At 48.0% G+C, this 14,369-nt stretch overlaps 1 pseudogene; it reads right to left on the reverse strand.

Moving 5' to 3' along the window:
• Positions 1-2,396: 2,396 nt before the first annotated feature.
• LOC147112398 (putative G protein-coupled receptor 139) overlaps positions 2,397-14,369 on the reverse strand; it is an 85,826-nt pseudogene continuing 73,853 nt past the window's right edge.

A 14,369-nucleotide genomic window follows, 5' to 3' on the forward strand; every position in this document is an offset into this window, starting at 1 on the left:
GTAAAGACATGTACACCACATCAACCGTATTGCCCTCATCAACCCTCCTGTTGCCTCGTACATGAAATAAAGAAAGTTCGCATGCAGGTACAGCAAGCAATTGGGAAGACAAATGGCATGTTCGCGTTTATTGCAATGGGGTTGGAGTACATGAGTAAGGAAGTCTTACTGCAATCATACAGGGCTTTGGTGAGATCACATCTGGAGTACTGTGCACAATCTTGGTCTCCTTATCTGAGAAAGGACATGGTGCAATGAAGGTTCATTAGATTGATCCCTGGGATGAGAGGGTTATCCTATGAAGAGATATTTTGTAGATTGGGCCTATACTCTCTGGAGTTTAGAAGAATGAGAGCTGATCTCATTGAAACATATAAGATTCTGAGGGGAATTGACAGGGTAGATGCTGAGAGGTTGATTCCCCTGGCTGGAGAGTCTAGAACTTGGGGTCATAGTCTCAGGATAAACGTTCAGACTGAGATGAGGAAGAATTTCTTCACTCAGAGGGTGGTGAATCTTTGCAATTCTATACGTAAAGATAGATTTTGGACTCTAGGGGAATCAAAGGATATGGGGATCAGGTGGAAATGTGGAGTTGAGGTTGAAGATCAGCCATGAACTTATTGAATGGCGGAGCCGGCCTACTCTTGCTCCTAATTCTAATGTTCTTACGTTCAAAAGGTGGATGGTAAAGTACCACATACTAGACTTGTCATCAAAATTAAAGCCCATGGGATTAAAGGGACAGCGGCAGCATGGATAAGAAATTGTCTAAGGAACAGAAAACAGAGCAGTGGTGAACGGTTGTTCTTCAGACTGGAGGAAGGTATACAGTGGTGTTCTCCAGGGCTATTAGGAGCATTGCTCTTTCTGATATATATGTTACTGAACTGGATCTGGGCATATGGAGCATAAGTTCAAAGTTTTCAGATAAAATGAAACTCGGAAATGTAGTAAAACATGAGGAGGCAAGTACTCGACTTCAGAAAGACATAGACTGGTGAAATGGGCAAACACATTGCAGATGAAATTTAACACATAGAAATGTGCAGAGATTTGCTAGAATGGTACCAGGGATGTGGGAATTAAATTACGTGGGGAGACTGGAAAATCTGGGATTGTTGTCCTTAGAGCAGAGAAGGTTAAGAGATTTTGATAGAGGTATTTAAAGTCATGAAGGGTTTGATAGAGTAAATAAGGAGAAACTATTTCCAGTGGCAGCAGGACCCATAACCAGAGGACAGAGATTTAAGGTGCTTTGGTAAAAGAACCAGAACCCACATGAGGATAAGATTATGCAGCGAGTTATTGCGATCTGTACTGTACTGCCTGATAGGAAGGTGGAAGCTGATTCAGCAGTAACTTTTCAAAGTTAATTGGATACATATTTAAAGGGAAAAATACAGGGCTATGGGAGTGGGACTAATTAGAAAGATCTTTCACTCGCCACAATGGGCCGCATGACCTTCTTCTGTGCTGTGTCATTCTATGAGTCTGTGATTTTATGATTTCAACAATGAACTGCCATCGGTGGTGTTGCGCGGGCGTGGTTGGAAAAAGGAGGTCGGAGCATCGCTTGATATGGTGACGTCTTAAGTAAACGTATGCCGTATTCATTAACCTTCATAGGACGAGCTGACGTAATAGCGTCACGATTGAGACATAATTATCCCTATAAAGGTACAACACACCGGATCACCTCATGCACTTGCCCATAATCTTTCTTAGTCTATCTGAGCCTTTAAGACGATTCACTTACAACACCAGATGAACCCGTTACACATGAGTGGCTTTCACTACCAGGCTCCTGAGCTGTGCCCGCAGTGGGTGTATCAATGATTTGATCAATAGAACATATTAATCAGAGGTCTCGGTGTTTCCTGATCCTTGAAATTCTACAAAAGATGAAGGACCATCTTATAAACCCAAGAGTGTGGATAATGGGCGGTCGATCCTCTACCATTTGCTCCTCAACCGCTGATGTTAAATTTCACCCCACTTCTCTGCAAAGTATGGGGCAGATGTTCTCTTTGTGCAATTGTGTAAAGTCGTAGTAACAGTAAGTCGGAAGCACGTTTTACATCTCTCCTGATTGTTATTTCCATTTAAGCTGCCACCTCGCTATCACCCGTTTTACACTTTGGCTGAAAGTGGAGATCAACCCCCACAACTGCCGCCAGTCCGGGCAACATTTCACCAAACCTCCGAGAAAAGGTAATGTCACCAGGAGCTGGAAATAAACGAATATTCCCCAAAACTGGTGACCTTTCCTGTCAATTTAAGGTAAAATTTAATTTCAGTCCTGGGAACTGTCAGATAATAAATCCGTTGGTCAAATATTGTAATCCACTATTCAAATTCACTTCATCACTGACACTTTTCATACTTAAGAGGGAATGTCCTGATTTGACAGGAGTCACTCGGGCAACGAACTGTAGAAACCTTCAGACAATGAGGGTACTAAATGCTACAAAGAAGACCCAGCATAATCGCATACCTGTGACGTTTAACAAGAACCATCTTTAGCTGGCCATAAGGAGAGAGCCAGAGGCTAAGCTAAAATAAGAGCTGAAACTGAATTCTACTGTCTCAAAGGCAGCTCTAGATGCGTTTTGATTCATTTTTAACCAATCAGTGTCCAGGGAGATTTCAGCACCGTCTTCAGCTCTTCTCTGAATCTTCTTTGAGTAGCTGCATAAATACACGTGTTTGGGCAGGAACTCAAATGCTTTAGTATCGCCCCGATTTCAGTGGCGATATATCCAGGGGTCGTGCGGTCCCCTCGGTAGTAAGTGGTATTTGTCAGTCTGGTAGTTACAAAACTCACGTTGGCTGTCAGCCACAACAGTATAAAACTGCCCGATATAGTGAAGAGTAAAATGATGGATTTCCTGCGGTTCTCCATCTCTGGATCACGCTGATTCTCACTGCTGTGACCCCGGAGTCCGCTGCGGGCTCTACTGGCCACTAAAACACGTCTGACTGTCAAAGAATTAAACAAGGCAATTAAAGTGAAAGGGAGCCAAAGGCGCCAGATGCTGTGAAACCAGGAACACGCTATACCCAGAGGTGAGGAAAAAAAAGATACACTTGACCGGCAGCCCCACCTCAATTTGGTTATTATCTGTTGAGGTTCGAACGCAAAAAGAAGGGATGTTCTTTATAAAGATGAGGACAGAGACTGTTGTAATAACCGCGGCCGCGGTTCTCTCGGTGCAGTACTTTGTTTTAAACTTCTGGTAGCAGATAATTATAAAACGGTCAAATGTGAAGGAGACGGTGAACCAAACAGACATATCGATGGTGACAGTAGTCATGTATAGAATGACCCGACACACGGGAGTGTGGGACAGGAATGACAGTGGAAAATGATAACTGAAAATATAATACAGGATTACATTGATGATCATGACCAGTAGATCTGATGTTGCCATGGCCATCATGTAGACAGAGATACATTTGGAAAGGCCGCAGTTTCCTCGGGAGAGAATCACAATCGTCATTAAGTTCGCTGTAAGAAAGAGGAGAGAACATAAGTGCCACTGTCTAATTCCAATACACAGGGAGCCACCTGTTGAGAGGATTTTACTCCATTCAGTGATGATCAACAGGGAGCAGTGTGAGAACAGGATTAGTATTGGAGCCATTATCTGGGAAACCTCCCCCCACATTTTAATAAAGTGCTGCAGCGCTCACTCTGCACAGAGTGACAAGGCGGTCCGGAACCTGCTCAAATCCTTGTGTTGGTGCTTTACAAAACATTGCAACATGAATAAGGTTATCTGGTGATCAAGGAACTCTTGCTCATGACCTCACCATCTCCCATTCCTATTCCTTACTTTGCCTCTCTCTTCTTTCCTCACCCTTTACTCTGTGGTACTTTCTAACTACTATTCTCCCTATTTTCCTATTTACCTTAATCCCCGTGTCTAATAAAGTCCAGAAGTACCTGCATTGGTTATCAATTACGTGGTTATACTTATGAGGAAAGTCTGAACAGGATGGGGCTCTTTTCTTAGAGAAAGTGTTTCCACTTGTAGGGGAGTCCAAAATTAGGCGTCATCAATATAAAATAGTCACCACTAATACCAATAGGGAATCCAGGAGAAATCCCTTCACCCAAAGATTGGTAATAATGTGGAACTTGCTACCACAATAAGTAGTTGAGGAGAATAGTATAGATATATTTAAGCGGAAGCTAGATAAGTACATGAGGGAGAAAGGAATAGAAGGTTGTGCGAATAGGATGAGATGAAGATGGGTGGGAGTTGGCCCATGTGGAGCATAAACACCAGCATGGACCAGTTGGGCTGAATGGCCTGTTTCTGTGCTGAACATTCTATGTAACTCTGCACAATTTGCGCGGCGCATCTCCCCATCGTCCTCCGAAACTGCGGAAAACATTTGCACCATTTCCTGAGGGTTCTGAAGGCGGTCCACTGAAGTTACGGCAGACGAACGGAAGAACCTCGGCACAAAGTCACCCCAACTGTCTCATAAGCCTGAGTGGTGCCTCCGCAACTAACAATAATATCTGGCTTTTAACAACAACATTCATTCATATAGCGCCTCTAAAGTAGAGAAAAGCAGGGCAAGGTGCATCACATTTGGATAATCAGACTGGAATGGACTTTGGGTCAAAGATTGATATTTTAGAATCGATAATCTAAAGCTTGCTCCTAGAATGGATTTTAATGAAGGTCTTTGTAGAACAAATGGAGCTGCAGAGGAGGATGGATTTAGAGAAAGATCTGGGGTTTACGCAGCTGAAAGCACCACCTCCAATGGTGGCGCTAAGGGAAGCACAGAGGCCAGAGTCGGTGGAATGGAAAGGAAGAAAGAACTTCCATTTATTTGGCGCCTTTTAGGACCTGGGACGTCAAAATTCGTTTCGCAGTGAATTAAGTACTTTTGAAGTGTCGTCACTTTCGGAATGTTGGAAAGGGCAGCCAATTTGCACGTAGTAAGGACCCACTAACAGCAATGAGATAATGATCAGATAATCTGTTTTAGTGATGTTAGTTGAGGGATAAATATGGGTCCAGGACACGGGGAGAACTCCCCTGCTCTTCTTCGGAACAGTGCCATGGGATTTTTTACAGTCATCTGAGTGGGCAGACGGGTCTCGGTTTAATGGCTCATCTGAAGAACAGTAACTCCGATAGTGCAGCACTCCATTAGCACTGCACTGGAGTGGCAGCAGAGATGTTGGCCCCGATTTTCTGGCCGCCGTCGGGCGGCTTTTCATGCGGCCGGGGGCCGAAAATCGGCGAAAAAGCGGGTCGAGAACCCCCCCCGCCGCCCCGTCCGACTTTCGGACCGCCGTTTCCCCACACCCCGCTTCAGTCCCGGCCGCCGCTGGCGGGACTGGTGGTCGGCACACTAATTACCAATAATTACCTCGTTGAGGTAGATTTTCCGGGGCCATTGCGACTTTGGGGCTTTTCCCACATGAAACCCGCCTGCGGGAAACCCCGCTGATGAAACCTGGTGTGAAGCTTGCCGGCTTGCTAGCTGTCAGCTGCAGGTCAATGGAGAAGCTGCGATTTAAAGGGTCAGCACTTGCATGTTGAAGGACCTTGTTGCTGAAGGCTTGGGGCTACTTCTTCAAGGCTTAGGCACAGCTGTGGAAGGTTGGAGCCTCACACACTTCTCCAATGTGATCTCCTGGGAAGCCCCTCCCGCCACCCTCACTCAGCGCTTCCTCAGCGGAGGCATCTACGAGAAGCATGGGACGCCTTTTTTTCCTTCCCTTCTTGCCATTAGAGGATCTCCAGCAGCAGAGGCGGCAGCAGCAGAACCAGGAACAGCATGCTGAGCACCAGGAGCACCAGGCTGCTGCTCACTCACCTGAAGCTGCACAGGCCAGAAGGGACCAGCACTTGGAAGTGGCTTGAGAGCACCTTGCTGCGCTTTAGGGGGCCATGGGGACCCGTTTCTGCACTGGCAGTCCTACTCAGAAGGACTTCCATGAAGATCTGGTTTCTCTGTTCCTCAAGAGATGTCATTCTCTTATGAGCACTCACCATGTTTTCCGTACCCTGGCGAGTTATCTCCTCCATGGAGGTTGCCAACCTTTCCATGGTGATGTGTTCATGCGCCAATGACTCCACAAAGGCTCTGCTCATGGTCGATATGGACTCCTCCATTCACTCCACACTTGCAGCGACCCTGGAGGCAAAACCTGCCAGAGACTCCTGCATCTGTGCATGGAGATCCATCACCTCTTCTCTTGCGGATGGACCCAGACGCAGAGGGTCGACATGCAGCGCAGTTGAGCTGAGCTGGCAGAGTCCTGCACCCTCCGACGAGGACTCTCCACTGCTGTCCCTGCCTCCAGAATCTGCTGAGGCTCACTTGTGAGCTGTGAAACACCAGGTGACAACACTACTCTATGTCCCGAAGGTCCCCCCGAGGTGTGAGTGTCTGCGCTGGTGCTGGGTGCGCTTACTTCTGTTGACACTGCGCCCTCAGAGGTTGGAGCTTCCTCTGAGGAGTCTGGCTGCACAGCCTCTTCCTCCTCCACAGTGAGGATGGGGGCTCTGGATGGTACTGTAGGGGAGTTAAGGAAGGAGTTAGAGATGTAATGCCAAGGTTCTTCTGGTGACTCCCAGCGAGTTGGCATCTGCTGACACCTGCATCCATGCAGCATTGGTCTCAGTGGGAGGCCTCTTCCTCCCTGACCTAGGGAAGAGGACCTCCCTGTGGGCCCTAACCCCATCCAATAATGCCTGCAGTGAAGCCTCGTCGAATTTGAAGGCAGCTCCATGTCTGGCACTGGCCACAGCTGCTGCAGGCTCCTCTGCCATCCTGTATGGTTCATTTGGATGTCTTCAGAGGATGCAGTGCTTGCTGTGGACCTTGAAAGCACCACGAATGATGACATCATACTGTGGGGATTTCTGACTCGAATTGGACAATTAGCAAGGCTTCCCACATGCTGGGAATTAATTGGCCAATTGAGGGAAAATTGCGTGGAGCTGGCTGACACTTTTTTTATGTGTGTCAGAAACCCCACATTCGGGGAAATCTGACCATTCCCCACACAAGCCGAAAATCAGGGCCGTTGTCTTTATATCTCTGGAATGCGACTATGAACCCATGACCTTCTGCCTCAGAGGCGAGAGTAGGACAAATGAGCCACAGCTGACGATGTGAAAATATTGGCGAGGGGGTGGAGCTGTGGGGTGGGTTGTCGGGCTGTAGGATCTTACAGCGATAGATAGAGCTGAGGCCATTGAGAAATTGAAATGAGGATGAACTTGAGGTGTTGGGGACGGGGAGCCGATATATATGAGCAAGGAGAGCAGTGATGAGCGAATGGGGCTGTGTGTAGGATAGGATTTGAGCAACAGAGTTTGGATGAGCTGAAGGCTATAGAGCATGGAGATGGGACATCAGATAGGGCATCATTGCAATAGTCGAGTCTGGAGGTGACAAAGGCATGGATAAGAGTTTCAACAGCCAATAGGCTGATGTAGGGATCAAAATGAGTGGTGTGATGGCAGCGTAGTTTTGTGGTCTTTATGATGGAGATTATATAGTTTCGTTAGCTCAGCTCAGGTTCGAATAGGTAACCAGGTTTGCCTGAGGCAATGGTTGGGGAGTGGAACAGAATCATTGGCAAAGATACAGAATTTGTGGTTGAGGCCTAAGAAGATGGATTTGGCTTTTCCAATGTTCAACTGCAGGAAATGGGATCTCACCAAAGATTAAATGTTGACCAAACAGTCTGACAGCACAGAAGTCATAGAGGAAACAGGAGAGGTATTAGAAATATATAGATGGCTGTTGTTAACTCTGGTCAGCTTGAGGGAGTGGTGGCTGCTCACGGTGGGGGCTGATCTGTAACTCAAGGGGCAGGCTCAGATATCGGAGAGAATGGGAGGGGGTGGAGACAGCTGGCCCCAATTTTCTGCCAGCCGTCGGGTGGGTTTTCAGGTGGGCGGGGGCCGAAAATCGCAGAAATAGGGGATCCCGACCCCCCCCCCTGATTCCCCGCCCCGTCCGACTTTCGGACCACCGTTTCTCTGCGACCCGAATCTGGGACTGACCGTCGGAACACTAATCACCAATTATTACCATGTTTAAACCTATTTTCATGGGCTGCGATTTTGTGAGGTTCCCCACGCTAAACACGCCTGCGGGGAACCCCGCTGATGAAACCTGGCGTGAAGCTTGCTGGCTTGCTTGCTGTCAGCTGCAGGTCATTCAGGAAAGCTGCGATTTAATCGGACAGCATTTGTATGGTGAAGGATCTTGTTGCTGCAGGCTTGGGGCTACTTCTTCAAGGCTTAGGCACAGCTGTGGAAGGTTGGAGCCTCACACACTTCTCCAATATGATCTCCTGGGAAGCCCCTCTCGCCACCCTCATTCAGCGCTTCCTCAACGGAGGCATCTACGAGAAGCATGGGATGCCTTTTTTTCCTTCCCTTCTTGCCATTAGAGGATCTCCAGCAGCAGAGGCGGCAGCAGCAGAACCAGGAACAGCAGGATGAGCACCAGGAGCACCAGTCTGCTGCTCACTCACCTGAAGCTGCACAGGCCAGAAGGGACCAGCGCTTGGAAGTGGCTTGAGAGCACCTTGCTGCGCTTTAGGGGGCCATGGGGACCCGTTTCTGCACTGGCAGTCCTACTCAGAAGGACTTCCATGAAGGTCTGGTTTCTCTGTTCAATAGATGGCCAATGCTCCTCAAGAGATGTCATTCTCTTATGAGCACTCACCATGTTTTCCGTACCCTGGCAAGTCATCTCCTCCATGGAGGTTGCCAACCTTTCCATGGTGATGCGTTCATGCGCCAATGACTCCACAAAGGCTCTGCTCATGGTCGCTATGGACTCCTCCATTTGCTCCACACTCGCAGCGACCCTGGAGACAAAACCTGCCAGAGACTCCTGCATCTGTGCATGGAGATCCATCACCTCTTCTCTTGCGGATGGACCCAGAGGCAGAGGGTCGACATGCAGTGCAGGTGAGCTGAGCTGGCAGAGTTCTGCGCCCTCTGACGAGGACTCTCCGCTGCTGTCCCTGTCTCCAGAATCTGCTGAGACTCACTTGTGAGCTGTGAAACACCAGGTGACAACACTACTCTATGTCCCGATGGTCCCCCCGAGGTGTGAGTGTCTGCGCTGGTGCTGGGTGCGCTTACTTCTGCTGACACTGCGCCCTCAGAGGTTGGAGCTTCCTCTGAGGAGTCTGGCTGCACAGCCTCTTCCTCCTCCACAGTGGGGACGGGGGCTTTGGATGGTCCTGTGGGGGAGTAGAGGAAGGAGTTACAGATGTGATGCCAAGGTTACATGCACATTCGAGTTGACATCTGCTGACACCTGCATCCATGCAGCCTTGGTCTCAGTGGGAGGCCTCTTCCTGCCTGACCTAGGGAAGAGGACCTCCCTGTGGGTCCTAACCCCATCCAATAATGCCTGCAGTGAAGCTTCGTCGAATTTGGAGGCAGCTCGGGATCTGGCACTGGCCAGAGCTGCTGCAGGCTCCTCTGCCATCCGGTATCATTCATTTGGAAGCCAACAGAGGAAGCAGTGCTTGCTGTGGACCTTGAAAGCACCACGAATGATGACATCATACTGTGGGGCTTTCTGACGAGAAATGGACAATTAGCAAGGCTGTCCACATGCTGGAAATTAATTGGCCACTTGAGGGAAAATTGCGTGCAGCTGGCTGACATTTTTTTGTGGGTCAGAACCGTACATTCGGGGAATCCGATCATTTTGCACACAATCCACAAAATCGGGCCCGCTCGTGTTTAGAGTGTGGGAAAAGGCTCAACTCGAAGGTGGGGATATTCATTCAGAGAGCACCTCAGGGAGGGGAGGCCTTAGACCATAGTGGCCCTGCATGTTTCTAGCAAGATTCCATCTCCATTTTTAGAATCATAGAGATTTATGGTGCTGAAGGAGGCCATTCGGCCTGTCATGACTGTGCCGGCTGAAAAAGAGCTATCCAGCCTTAACCCACTTTCCAGCTTTTGGTCCATAGCCTTATAGGTTACAGCACTTCAAGTGCATATCCAAGTACTTTTAAAATGCGATGAGGGTTTTTGCCTCTACCATCCTTACAGGCAGTGAGTTCCTGCCACCTGCCCCCCTCTGGGTGAAAAAAGGTTCTCCTCTACTCCCCTCTAATCCATGTTTAAATCCATGCCCCCTAGTTATTGACCTCTCTGCTAAGGGAAATCGGTTCTTCCTATCCAATTTATCTAGGCCCCTCATAATTCTATGCACCTCAATTAAGTCTCCCCTCAGCCTCCTCTATTCCAAAAAAGCAACCCCAGCCTATCCAATTTTTCCTCATAGAAAACATTCCCCAGTCCTGGCAACATCCTCGTAAATCTCTGTAAGGGGTTTTAGATCGCAGAGGTTTCTCTCTCTAGAGGCCTCTCTCTCTTGCACAGTAAAACCTTGAGTGGTTCGACCCACTCGCCCCTTAGATTCTGTACTCTGGTCTTTGGGGCAGGAACTACAATGTAGAGAAAACTCTTATAGACCAAGTTTGATGAAACAAAATGAAATTTTATTGCATATGGTAAAACAAATCAAATGCAAGCAAATAAGAGAGTACATGGGAGGGAAAAACACAAACAAATCATAATGACACAATACTAACTAAGGCAAATACAGGCATATTATACTCTACAAAGATCATCATGAAATAGGGAAACACACAGAACATCGAGGGACAACAACTCATGTTAATTATACCCTTGAATGTCCACCCCCTTAAACCTATCTAGATCTGATTATGAAGGGCCAGAAACATGCTCACCAATCCAACTAGGAAGTGCAAGGTTTTGAAACAGGTCTGTGTTTTGATCCCTTCAGGCGTCCTGCCTCCTCATGGATCGTGGAGCCCCAGTGAGCTGCGCCACACCTCTCTCCTGAGGTGGGGGTCGGGGGCGGCTGCTCGACCTCGGCTTCTTCTGTCGTTTTTTCTTGTCTCTTCTCCTGAGCCGGAGTGGGTCGATGGCCTCTCGTTTCGTCAACGGCCCGGGGTTGGTCGATGATCTCCCGATGTTTTTACCCTGGGGTGGGACGCCGGCTCGAACCATCTTCTTGATTGCAGCTTAGTCTTCTTCTTCTTCCTCTCCGATGATGGAGAGGAGTCACGCTGATCTTCTCCCAAAGCAGCTCCTCTTTACCCAGCTCAAAAGCTGGACAGGCCTGCAAATGCTCCAAGGCTGAATAGCTGCAAACTGGAAAGCTGAAAAAAACTGAATTCCTACCCGGGTGTCTCCCAATTATACTTCTTATCAGAAGCCTCTTTCTCCCGCCCAAATCAGGTTAGTCTTTGTTTAACTTTTGGCGGGCTTGTTGCACAACGGCGTAGTTATTATATTTTAAAATACTTTGGGATGGCCGGTAAAGGGCCATCTCTGGTCTGGAATGACCTTCATTGTTTTTAATGTCCTGGTGATGTCCTTAATGGGTCCTTGATGCTCTTCTCATGAATATGAAACTGTTCCCTTTTGTCTGGGTCAACATTTAGATGGCCTTTATCTGCAGGCCAATCTTGACTGGATCTGCATCCAATCTGTATGTATATGTGGGTGTCTGGTTTCGTTCTCTCAGAAACGGCTTCCAGAACTTACTGTGAGCTGAATCCACAAAGCTGTCTGAGGATTTGCAGGAACCATTTTAAAGTGTCCCAATAAGTTGGTCACGGGGTCTGGTGGCCATTTTGTATGCCCCTTTTCCTGGGCTTCTTTTAAAATAGTCTTTAAAATCATGGCCTCTTCTGCCATTTGACCCTTTATAATATAAAGTTCAATTTTGCGAATCCTACACTCCCCCCCTGATGATACTGTAACTTGCTTGAAGTATCATAATTCTGGGTGAGCAAAATTTTCTGACTTTCCATAATCTAACCATCCCCAGTATTTACCTATCTATGACTCCACAGCATACGCATTTCCCATTTCAGAAAAACCTAGTGTACATTGAACATCTGCAGATGGCAATACCTTGGAGTTAAAATCTGACAACTTACTTCCAGGCGTGGAGGGGGGCCTTATACCCCTACATCACCTGGTGCATACACACTATCTTTTAATAATAACAACACATCTAATAAACTTCAATAATAAAAAATAAAGTACACACACACGAAAATTTAAAATGCACATGAATACATATCAAAATAATACAGAGGAGGGAGGGAAAACTTTAACTTTATACAAAGCAGCAAAAATCTAAATGGGTGTCTCTTCTTCTACCCGCACATAATGCTCCCTCCATTCCCCTCTATTCTCGTACTTTTCACAGAATCACAGAAACCCCACAGTGCAGATAGAGGCCATTTCGGCCCATCGAGCCTGCACCGACACATATCCCACCCGATCCCTGTAACCCCTACACCAACACATATCCCACCCTATCCCTGTAACCCCACATATTTAATCCCCCTAACACTAAGGGTCAATTTATCATAGCCAATCAACCTAACCCGCACATCTTTGGACTGTGGGAGGAAACCGGAGCACCCGGAGAAAACCCACGCAAACACGGGGAGAATGTGCAAACTCCACACAGACAGTCGCCCGAGGCCGGATTCAAACCCGGGTCTCTGGCGCTGTGAGGCAACAGTGCTAACCACTATGCCACCGTGCTGCCCTTTTGCGAATGTTTGACCTTTTTACAGTGTACAAACAGTAAATAAACTACAATGATAACCTGGCATACTACAAGAATGTGGCAGGCTATCCTAATCCAAGAAGGGACTTCTATATTAGTGAACAGGTCCCACCATGGTGGGGTCACTATATCCAATATGTTTGCCCCTATCTCTAAAGTCTTCTGCTCCAGTGTATAGAAATGTTTCTGTGAAACAACAACGGCCTTTAATATCTTGGTGAGGTGTTCAGGGAGAGGGGGAATGATATATCCAAAATGTGCAATGAATCGCTGAAGATCGGTGAAATTCTCTTTAACAGTGATGTGAACAGTGGAAGGTTCAGGAATGGGGACAATTTGCTCTTGGGCCACTTGAACTTCTGCCCTGGGCTTGAAACAGAAGCTGCTGTCACTAACCGGACACCAACCGTGCTGTCCATGTTGGTAGTGGGGCGCTGCAGTGGTGACACAGTATGTCCCACCTCCTATATATGCCACCTGTGGGGGCACATGGCCTTGTGCTATTGCCTCCATGGTGCAATTTATAGGCTCCGCGCCAGCAGTTCTGAACCCGCACTGTGGTTTTGAATGGGCATTCAAGTGCTGGGGACACAGGATGATGTGTGCTCCCTGGCTCCGGCACCCCGAGAGGTCGGTACCCGTCATTGCATGCTCCCATCGAATGACGTAAGGTGGGACCCCTGTGTAGCGAATGTGCGCACCCCCCTGAATGGCTCCAATGTTCTCCACCCTGTACACCGGGGCGGGTTTAGCTCTCTTTCCCATCACCGGCATTCTTACCACTATACCCATAATGGTGCAGTTAGACCGTCCACAGTCCACTGGGACTGGGTAGGCCTCTGAAGCTAGTCTGAGCTGGCACGGACTCAATGCATTCTCAAAAGGGTGGAGGGCTGCGAGGTGCTTGTTGCTGATCCAGGAGGGGACTAAACCTTGTTTCAAATCCTCCAGGTTACTGCGGCCCTCGCCCAGTAACTACGCCCCGTACAGCACACAAGCTTCATTCTGCGCAGCCTGATCGGACGCATTCCGATCCTCCCTGATGAGAACATTTACCGTTTTGGCGTGTTTCTCCAGCTCAGCTATTATCTCTTTTAAGTGTAGTGTCATGGCCTGGTCCTCATGTAACTCAGAACCCACTACCTTATTCTCGTCAGTCAGTATCTTTCTTAATTGTGTTTTCAAACCATTGATTTGGGTTTGCAGCTCCACATCATCCAATGTGTTGATGACAGAAGACCCTGTGTTAAAAGCTGTGAAAATATCATTTACTGCACCCCTTCTTTGTCTCCCTATCCTGTCCAAGACCTCATGCGGTGTGGTGTACAATTCGGCTCTGTCGACATCAGCAAAGTCGAATTCGTAAAACTGTTTAAACATGTTCGTTAACAGGACCTGGTATAATTGCTCCATTTCCCTGGGGCACCACTCAGGCAAGTGCACCTCGGTAAGGTTTAAAATCACCGAAGCCACCATGTAGTGTACCCCTTGGTACAGCACCTGACCTGTGGGTACCAATACCAATCCATTCCTGGGTCCCTTTGTTGTGGTGGGGCACCCTTCCTTGAGGGCTTTAGCTACCAGAATTGTAGGCTGGGGCTTGCGGGGTCGGGTGATGAGCTCAGTGGCATTTACTGGGATCTGAGAGTATGGGACTCCGCACGCCCATGTGCTGATGTCCCACCTCATTCCTTGTCCAGCATCCTGCCACTGCCTTTGGAAAA

The sequence above is a fragment of the Somniosus microcephalus genome, chromosome 9 (genome assembly GCF_052327205.1).
Source record: "Somniosus microcephalus isolate GS21.2 chromosome 9, FLI_Smic_1.0, whole genome shotgun sequence".
In the NCBI taxonomy this organism is placed as follows: Eukaryota; Metazoa; Chordata; class Chondrichthyes; order Squaliformes; family Somniosidae; genus Somniosus; species Somniosus microcephalus.